The 10,449-nt window shown below is 52.2% G+C and overlaps 1 non-coding gene across 1 annotated transcript; it reads right to left on the bottom strand.

Moving 5' to 3' along the window:
- Nucleotides 1-9,222: 9,222 nt before the first annotated feature.
- LOC146863271 (5.8S ribosomal RNA) lies at nt 9,223-9,376 on the bottom strand. The gene has a single exon (XR_014978671.1). It is a non-coding gene; the product is annotated as a 5.8S ribosomal RNA (ribosomal RNA).
- Nucleotides 9,377-10,449: the final 1,073 nt, after the last annotated feature.

Genomic DNA, 10,449 nt, shown 5'->3' with positions numbered 1-10,449 from the left:
TCCCTTGCAAACCTCAAACTTTGTAAAAAAAACACATTTTCCACACATTTCTGTGGTGAAAATTTCTGAAATCTGCGTGGATCTACAAAATTCCACTTACCCCGCATTTCCCAAAGTCTTCAGAGAAAAATGGTACCTCACTTGTGTGGGTAGGCCAAGTGCCCGTGTCAGGAAATGGCCCAAAACACAATGTGGACACTCCACATTTTACAGTGAAAACTGACACTATTTTGCAAAGTGCCTAGCTGTAGAGTTTGAACCCTAGCTCTGCCAGCACCTAGGGAAACCTAACAAACCTGTACATTTTTTAAAACTAGACACCCAGGGGAATCCAGGATGGAATGACTTGTCTGGGTTTCACCAGGTTCTGTTACCCAGAATCCCTTGCAAACCTCAACATTTGTAAACAAAAAACACATTTTCCTCACGTTTCTGTGGTGGAAAGTTCTGGAATCTGCGTGGATCAACAAAATTCCACCAACCCCGCATTCCCCAAAGTCTTCCAAGAAAAATTGTACCTCACTTGTGTGGGTAGGCCTAGTGCCCACGACAGGAAACGGCCCAAAACGCAACATGGACACGCCACGTTTTAACAGTGAAAATTGACCCTTTTTTGGCAAAGTGCCTAGCTGTAGATTTTGAACCCTAGCTCTGCCGGCACGTAGGGAAACCTAGATAACCAATGCATTTTTGAAAACTAGACACCCAGGGGAATCCAGGATAGGGTGACTTGTGTGGCTCTCACCAGGCTCTGTTACCCAGAATCCCTTGCAAACCTCAAACTTTGTTAAAAAAACACTTTTTCCTCACATTTCTGTGGTGAAAAGTTCTGAAATCTGCGTGGATCCACAAAATTCTACTCACCCCCAATTCCCCAAAGTCTTCCGATAAAAGTGGTACCTCACTTGTGTGGATAGGCCTAGTGCCGGCGTCAGGAAATGGCCCAAAACGCAACGTGGACACACCACATTTTCACAGTGAAAACTGACACTTTTTTGCAAAGTGCCTAGCTGTAGATTTTGAACCCTAGTTCTGCCAGCACGTAGGGAAACCTAGATAACCAATACATTTTTGAAAACTAGACACCCAGGGGAATACAGAAGGGGGTGACTTGTGTGGCTCTCACCAGGCTCCGTTACCCAGAATCCCTTGCAAACCTCAAACTTTGTTAAAAAAACAAATTTTCGTCACATTTCTGTGGTGAAAAGTTCTGAAATCTGCGTGGGTCCACAAAATTCCACTCACCCCCAATTCCCCAAAGTCTTCCGATAAAAATGGTAGCTCACTTGTGTGGGTAGGCCTAGTGCCGGCGTCAGGAAATGGCCCAAAACGCAACATGGCCACACCACATTTTCACAGTGAAAACTGACACTTTTTTTGCAAAGTGCCTAGCTGTAGATTTTGAACTCTAGTTCTGCCAGCACGTAGGGAAACCTAGATAACCAATACATTTTTGAAAACTAGACACCCAGGGGAATACAGAAGGGGGTTACTTGTGTGGCTCTCACCAGGCTCCGTTACCCAGAATCCCTTGCAAACCTCAAACTTTGTAAAAAAAAAACACATTTTCCACACATTTCTGTGGTGAAAAGTTCTGAAATCTGCGTGGATCTACAAAATTCCACTTACCCCGCATTTCCCAAAGTCTTCAGAGAAAAATGGTACCTCACTTGTGTGGGTAGGCCTAGTGCCCGCATCAGGAAACTGCCCAAAACGCAACGTGGACACATCACATTTTCACAGTGAAAACTGACCCTTTTTTTGCAAAGTGCCTAGCTGTAGATTTTGAACCCTAGTCAGGGCCATTTCTAGGTGTTTTGCCGCCCTAGGCGAGAATTGAAAAATGCCGCCCCCTCCCTTTTACTACCAGCACTCTCAGGCCTGATCACTCTCTCCCCCTGTCATTAAGGCTAGAAGAATTAATGCATTCAGCCCTGTCAAGAGTCAAAAATCAGGCGTTAGACTAACACATTTCAGTATGGTGGTCCGTATCACCGCACTGAAATGCAAAGTCACGCCTTATAGTGCCTCAGCTGTCAAGCGCCGGGCAAAGCTGCCAAGGTTTCAGATTGCCATGAGTGACATTTTCATAATTTCAGGCTAATTATGAGTGACATGTTAACGACTATGTGTGACACATTCTCGTGAGCAAAATCAAGCAATAAAGACGAGGGAAACATAAATATCAGAAATTAAACCCATATAAGCAAGGAGAAACTCTAAGAGGATCTTCAAACTGTTGCAAAGTGCCAGAAATTTAAGGGCATTGCTGTAACTTGATCATACTGTTAAACTGGGCAGGATGGCCGGTGCTGGAGATATCGTTGTTTTGTCTAGTGTGTGGCGCCGCCCACGGCACTATAAGTAGGCAAATTGCAAGCAGCACTAGTCAACCCGCACAGGCACCCTACCCAGACTCAGTTACACTACACTAAATTGCGCTAACGCATCACTGCTCAAACCGAGCAGAGAAAGACTGCATGACTACACACTTCTCAGACTACAGAGGTACGGCAGGCAGCTCAGAATGTACCCAATTTTATAGCACCCATTACAAGTAGCAAGTGTAACTACATACTGGGCTCTGAGGACACACTTACTTCTTTCGGAGGCGGGAGGCCAGCAAGCGAACCTGCGCCACGGCAAATAGCGGGCCTCGTGGTGGCCGCATGGAGTCACAGCAGAGGTACAACTAGAGCCAAATTTCGGGGGGGGAGGCTAAGAAAAATTTGGGGGGGGGTTAATTCTTCCAGCAATAGGCAGAGTGGAGATGCAGGGGCTCTAAGAAGGGTGAATAAACAACATAGCCTCGTTAGCGAGCAAATTGTCTTTTAAAGACCTGTGAAGTACTCTGGTGCGGCTGTGTGTGCCCGGGAAGCTGTCTCAGCCCGGGCTGCCACACACAACGGGGGGCTGAAGCCCTGTGAGCCCAATGGGCTTGCGTGCCCGAGTCACAGCGAGGCCATTCTGGCTCGGCACTGAGCTCTCGGCTGGGCAGCACACTAGACACTCTGTTTCAGCTAGGTCCTTCGGTGGCAGGATATCAGATGTTAATATAGAGAGTGGGCCTGCACACCTAGTTTATAATAATTTATTCAAGCTGTGAAGATTTTTCATACAATCTTCTGACTATTTTTGGCGTGCCTTCACATTATGGGATGTAGCCCTGCGTCCCTGACAGATACGACAATGTGAAAACAAGGCCGTGGAAAACCACAACCTACGTGAAGCAAAGCTAAAGACAAGAAATGTCTCTACAAATGTAAACACACTTAAATTATGTGAATCAAAAACTGTTTGTGTGTTATTTAATAAACTCAATTTAACACAAATTCACTATACAACTTAACACTAAATGAATGTTACTCTTATGAGTTCAAACAGTATTTGATGTTGGCATGCGGTGCTGCCAATGCCATATTCATTGCTAGGCAGCAGGCCAGTGTGCGCCACCAGTAGCTTTGAGCCAGGTGGTTTGAGGTGGGTCGACTCCATCACAGGAATCGCCAGTATTGGACCCTGATACTGCGGAGGGACAAGGTGCGTTGCATTCCAGGCACGCAGGTTATCGGTCCCGAGATCAAGCAGTGTGTGGCCTCCACGCTCCACCTTATCCCTGCTGCCGTGTGGACCAGTAGCTTTGCCCCTTAGCCCCCCTCACAGAGTCTGGCCAGCAGCACCTGCTCAAGTCCAGGCGCCCGAGGCAGGAGTCTATTAGCAGCTCAGCCAATCCCTGCAAGCGGTGCAATATAATCAACCCCACTGCCCTAGTCGCCACCACCCGGGGCTTCTCCCGGCCGTCTCACCTACAATGCTGTCAGGGACGCGAGCTGGGGGCCGCAGGCAGGGATATCCTCAGCACCCCTCCGGGTATCAGTTCTGGGGCGTGATGGCCGTGGCTGGGAGGGACCCTCTAGGGTCTCGCGGCCTTTGTTACGATCATAGTGTGGGACAGGTTCTGGCTGGCAATCTCCATTTGTGAGGCCTGAGATCTGCCCCTGAGCTGCACTCGCAGCAGCCCAAAACTTCTGAAGAACTGCCACGGCGACCCGCCTATTGTTTCTGAAACAACTGTGACTGTGACGTCTATTAATTACTTTGTACCACTTTGCAGGCCAAGCTCTAGCAGCTGAGCCAGAGCCCCCAAGCATGTTAGGACTGCGCTGCCACTGCAGCTGTAACTGGTGCATTATAGCAACCCCTCTTTAGATATAAAAGAACTTGTATTTTGCCGCCCTCCCCCTTTTGCCGCCCTAGGCAGACGCCTAGTCCTGCCTAATGGTAGAAACGGCCCTGACCCTAGTTCTGCCAGCACGTAGGGAAACCTAGATAACCAATACAATTTTGAAAACTAGACACCCAGGGAATACAGGAGGGGGTGACTTGTGGGGCTCTCGCTAAGCTCTGTTACCCAGAATCCCTTGCAAACCTCAAAATTTGTAAAAAAAAACACATTTTCCACACATTTCTGTGGTGAAAAGTTCTGAAATCTGCGTGGATCCACAAAATTCCACTCACCCCGCATTTCCCAAAGTCTTCAGAGAAAAATGGTACCTCACTTGTGTGGGTAGGCCTAGTGCCCGTGTCAGGAAATGGCCCAAAATACAATGTGGACACACCACATTCTACAGTGAAAACTGACACTATTTTGCAAAGTGCCTAGCTGTAGATTTTGAACTCTAGCTCTGCCGGCACATAGGGAAACCTAGATAACCAATACATTTTTGAAAACTAGACACCCAGGGGAATCCAAGATGGGGTGACTTGTGTGGCTCTCACCAGGCTCTGTTACCCAGAATCCCTAGCAAACCTCAAACTTTGTTAAAAAAACACATTTTTCTCACATTTTCGTGGTGAAAAGTTCTGAAATCTGCGTGGATCCACAATATTCCACTCACCCCCCATTCCCCAAAGTCTTCCAAGAAAAATTATACCTCACTTGTGTGGGTAGGCCAAGTGCCCGCGACAGGAAACGGCCCAAAATGCAATGTGGACACACCACATTTTCACAGTGAAAACTGACCCTTTTTTTGGAAAGTGCCTAGCTGTAGATTTTGGACCCTAGCTCTACCGGCACCTAGGGAAACCTAGCAAACCTATACATTTTTTAAAACTAGACACACAGGGGGTGTGTCCACGTTACGGTTTGGGCCGTTTCCTGACACAGGCACTAGGCCTAACCACACAAGTGAGGTACCATTTTTCTCGGAAGACTTTGGGGAATGCGTGGTGGGTTGAAGTTTGTGGATCCATGCAGATTCCAGAGCTTTCCATCACAGAAATGTGAGGAAAATGTTTTTTTTTTAACTAAGTTTGAGGTTTGAAAGGGATTCTGGGTAACAGAACCTAATGACAGCCACACAAGTCACCCCATCCTGGATTCCCCTCAATATCTAGTTAAAAAAATATATAGGTTTGCTATGTTTCCCTAGGTGCCGGCTGCGCTAGGACCCAAAATCCACAGGTAGGCACATTCTGAAAAAAAAGTTGGTGCCTAGTGGGCTTTCTGCCGCCCTGGGGAGGGGGGAAATCAGGGACTATTGCCCCGATATGCCCCCGAGGGGGGCAGAAAGACTGTGGCTATTCTTTTGGGTGGTCGGGGGCATTGGGATGCTAATTCTGATCAGCCACCACCCCAGCATATAAAAAAGCCACTATATTCGTTGGCGCATAGTGGGCTTTCTGCCCCCCCGGGGGGCAGATCAGCGGCTACTGCCCCCATCTGCCTCCTGGGAGGGGTAGAAAGACTGTGGCATCTTTTTTGGGGTGGGTGGGGGCATTGGCATGTCCATTCTTGGCACCCCTCAACCTGGTGGCTAGTGGGCTTTCTTCCCCCCCCCCGGGGGGTGCAGATATGGTGCTAGTGCCCCATCTGCCTCCCAGGGGGGGTGCGGAAAGACTGTAGCATTTTTGTTATGGGTGGGGGCATTGATTTGCCAATTCTGGGCAGCCCCCACCCCTACCTATATAAAAATAAAATCCCTGGCGCTTAGTGGGCTTTCTGCCCCCCCCGGGGGGCAGATCAGAGGCTATTGACCCATCTGCCTCGTGGGGGGTCAGAAAGTCTTTTGTTGTCTTTGGGGGGAAGGGTGGGGGCATTTGCATGCCCATTCTAGGCAGCCCCCACCCCGGGCCTATAAAAAAAAATCCCTGGCATCTAGGGTGCTTTCTGACCCCCCGGGGGGGCAGATTGGGGACTACTGGCCCATATGCCCCCAGGGGGGCAGAAAGACTATACCTTTGCGGCGGGGGGTGAGGGCATTGGCATGCCCATATTGGGTAGCCCCCACCCCTAATTATAATGTATATACAAATCCCTGGTATCTAGTGGGCTTTCTGCCCCCCCGGGGGGGCATATTGAGGTCTACTGCCCCATATGCCCCCCAGGGGGGGCAGAAAGACTAAATATGCCCAAATTATTTTGGGGGGAGCAAAGGCCCTTGCCCAAGGGGCCACTCCCCCCTCCCTGGTGTCTAATGGGTGGATCCCTGCTTGGGGTTCGCCCTCCTGGGGCAATCCCAAGCAGGGAACCCCTTTCCAACGATACCTCTCCCGCCTTTCTACATGCTCAAGGGGCTGAGATAGCCCCCTAAGCACGTAGAAAGGAATTTCAGTTTCGGTTTCACTGAAATGACGTCAGCGTGACGTGTGCGCTGATCGTCATTTCAGGGAACCCTGGGGGGAGCCCTCGGGAGCTGGGGAAGCTCTTCCCCAGCTCCCGAAGCTCTAGTGGGGTAAAGGTAATCCCTCTGGTGCCCGCACCAGAGGGATTCCCTGGGTCATGGCGTCAGACGCGCGGGTGCCGTCTGACGCACAGGCGCGTCTGACGCACAGGACCACATATGCGTTGGATGGGTCCCGTGCGTCCGACGCACCGAAAGGGTTAACCCTAGATTTCATTGATATTTCAGGAGTTGCTTCGTTGTTCTTCCCCTTGAAAAATGTTGTTGAGTCAGTGTATAAGTCTTTTATTATGTCTCTGATATATGATGGAACTCTGTGCCTTGCAACACTCTGTAGAATGTGACCATGGCTGACAGTCAAAGGCATTTGAGATATCTATGAACACTACTGCTACTAAGTTACTGTTGTTTTTTCGTGCCCCTTTTATGATATTTTGCAGAAGAGTGACATTTTTGAGACAACCTCTCACCTTCATGAAGCCTTTTTGTCTCGTATTCAATTTAACAAAGAACGAGAGACGTTTTTGTGAATAACTTTATGAACGCACCCTAGGACCGGTTTAGGGGCTTTCAGCCCTCATCAGCAAAGATAGCTTGACTCCATTGGCATGGAGAGCACGGGACCCATGTCTGGGCATACCCGTCCCACTTGGGGTGACAAGTGCAAAAAGAACAATTGATGAACAGAATGCAGAACAATGTCATACATTCACCCCAGTACAGAGATCTGGGCCCAACTTCATCAGTTTTTTGCTCACCATGCCATTCCAGTTTGGACCAAGCCATATTCAAATCAGTCTTGACCCTGCGCCCAATGGGAATAGTCCAGCCTGAACTGCCATGTAAGGTCCTCCCTGGACTGGAAACAAGCATCCTAGGACCGGTTTCGGGCTTTCAGCCCTCATCAGCCAGGATAGCTTGACTCCAGTGGCATGGAGAGCACGGGACCCACGTCTGGGCATACCCATCCCACTCGGGGTGACCAATGCAGAAAGAACTATTGATGGACAGAATGCAGAACAATGTCATACATTCAGCCCAGTACAGAGATCTGGGCCTAAATCCATAGTTTTTTTGCTCACCATGCCATTCCAGTTGGCAGGATCCCACCTCAGCCGGCGCACGCCAGCCCTCACCTTCATTGCACCACAGGGTTTCGCTCAGCCCTCCGACTCGCGCACGTGTTAGACTCCTTTGTCCGCCTTTCAAGACAGGTCGGGTGGGTAACCGACATCGTGGTAGACCCCTGGATTCTGGCGTGGGCCTTTCTGCCCGGCAGCACAACATGCTTGAGGCGCACTGAGCACAGTTTGCCCCAGTCGACAGCCGCACCAGGAGTAGGTGGCTCCGTCTCCCCTTCTATGCCCAGGTGTGCCCCGAGGGGCTGCCGGGAGCGGGTGCCAGAGGGAGGGTGCGGAGGTGGTCGAATCTCCCTCGGCCCCGCGGACACAGGGTAGTTGCTGCCAGGAAGGTGGTAAAACACCCACCGCCAGAGCGGAAGGGCCATATGCCGCCCCAAAGCCTTCCCAGCTGACCCAGAGCCAGTCTCGGTGCACCGCCGTGGAGGAAATGCGCCCTGTAGGGGCCGGGTAGGGCCCATGCACCGGTCCCGCGGAGGGGATCCGGAACTCCCGGGCCACCGACCTCCCCGCTGTGTTGAATCTTCTGGGCGGACTGCACGGACCCCACCCGCTTCCCTCTCGACGGTTTCACACCCTCTTAATCTCTCTCTTCAAAGTTATTTTCAACTTTCCCTTACGGTACTTGTTGGCTATCGGTCTTGCGCCCGTATTTAGCCTTAGATGGAGTTTACCACCTGCTTTGGGCTGCATTCCCAAGCAACCCGACTCCAAGAAGACCCGATCCCGGCGCGCCTGGGGCAGCTACCGGCCCGACACCGTCCGCGGTATGAGCCTCGATCAGAAGGACTAGGGCCCCCTGAGCGACGCCTGGGAGTTGGTTTTCAGTACGCTACATTTCCTGCACCCGCCGCCAGGCGTGGATACGGCGCTGGGATCTTCACTCGCCGTTACTGGGGGAATCCTGGTTAGTTTTTTTGCCTCCGCTTAGTAATATGCCTAAATTCAGCGATCGCCACGTCTGATCTGAGGTCATAGTCGGAAAAACACCGTAGCGTCGGGGGGAGCTGCCAGGCATTCCGGCGGAGCACGTCCTCTGTCCCCAGATCGGATCTGGAGGGGGTTCGCCCTCCCCAGAAAGTCGGCCGCAGAGGTGGGCTCCCGAGGCAGGTGCACGCAGGCAGCCGGTGGGACACCGCAGAAAGCCAGGCACGGCACGTGGTCAGGATCCCTGGGAAGTGCCTGGGGCAGTCCGGTCGCCAGCCCCCTTCTCCCTGCAGAGGCGGTTAAGTGGGGCTAGGCGTGCCGGCGGTGTACCTCCATGACAGGACCCATCGAGGGACCCTGCCATGGGCGATCGGGTTGGTCTGAACTTGTGGGGGGGACGAAGGGAAGCGGAGCTAAACCTGTGATGGCCCCAGCCACGTCCCGTGGAAGCCCCGGGGTGATTCATGATCAAGGGACCCTCAGACAGGCGTAGCCCCAGGAGGAATATGGGGCCGCAAGTTGCGTTTGAAGTGTCGATAATCAATATGTCCTGCAATTCACACTAATTCTCGCAGCTAGCTGCATTCTTCATCGACGCACGAGCCAAGTGATCCACCGCCAAGAGTCACAGGCAACTTTTCGAAAACGTTCACCCACCTGCAGGCGCAGGAGAGGCGGGACAAAGGCAACACCATACGTCCACCGCCCGCGTGGCGAGACAACCCAGGCGCCCCGTTCAAGGCTTCCACTCTGGGAGTCAGACTGCACCATTGGGAGAAAAATTGCGTTACCAGGCACTTAACCTGGGAGTCCCCCTGCCCACCCGTGGACAAGGGGGGCTCCCGAAGCGACGGGAGCTAGCAGCAGCCCAACCGCTGGGGTAAGCGGGAGGGACCGCGCGAGCCTTCAAGCCCCTCACCCCTTGGCCCAGCCGCACAGGACCGGGTCACACCGGGTACCTGGCAATGAGGGAGGGTCGCCCCACCTGCACGTCAGCCATCCGTTGACGGGCAGCCCTTGAGCTGTGCCGGCGGGCAGCCCACCCCACCCTTGCCGGGATCAGAGGCGCCAGAAGGAGAGAGCCATGTGGGTCCCCATCCAGCACACCTCCCACCGAGATGGGTTTCAGCATACCCTGTCCCTAGTAATCCGGAGGAAGGGTACCCCCTTTTCTGGTAACCCATGAGCACCGAGTGACTGAGGCGACCCAAGGCGCGGATGCGTTCGACCTCACAGAGCCCTGGCTGGATCGGGGTGCAAACGAGCCCTCATCGGGACTTTCAGGGCAGCCCGGTCATCTGGTCACCTCATTGGAAAGTATTGTGCACGGCCAGATGGTCGAGGGGGAAATGGCGTGACCAGATGGCCGGACCCGACGGTCACCCATCAGCCCTCCCTGCGCCTTAAAGGAAGGGCTCCCGCATGCTCTTGGAGGGCTCAGGGGGCTCTGCTTCCTGGGGGCTCATCAGAGCCCTTATGTTACCCGCAAAACCTCCCAGACCTAAAATAACACCCATTCAGCACTACTAGTACCACAATGCATTGGGAGGGTTAGGGTAATTGTGTGTGGTCTCTGGATACCTGGCAACGAATCAAAACGCTCATGTCTTTTGGTCTGGTGACGTCTGACAACCAATTGGATTACATGTGGCCGTTGAATAGAGAAACGCCCCCTTCACTGATTGCTTGGCTTCTCCAAT

The sequence above is a fragment of the Triturus cristatus genome, chromosome 2_2 (assembly GCF_964204655.1).
Source record: "Triturus cristatus chromosome 2_2, aTriCri1.1, whole genome shotgun sequence".
NCBI lineage: Eukaryota > Metazoa > Chordata > Amphibia > Caudata > Salamandridae > Triturus > Triturus cristatus.
This window is presented reverse-complemented; position numbering and strand designations above follow the sequence as displayed.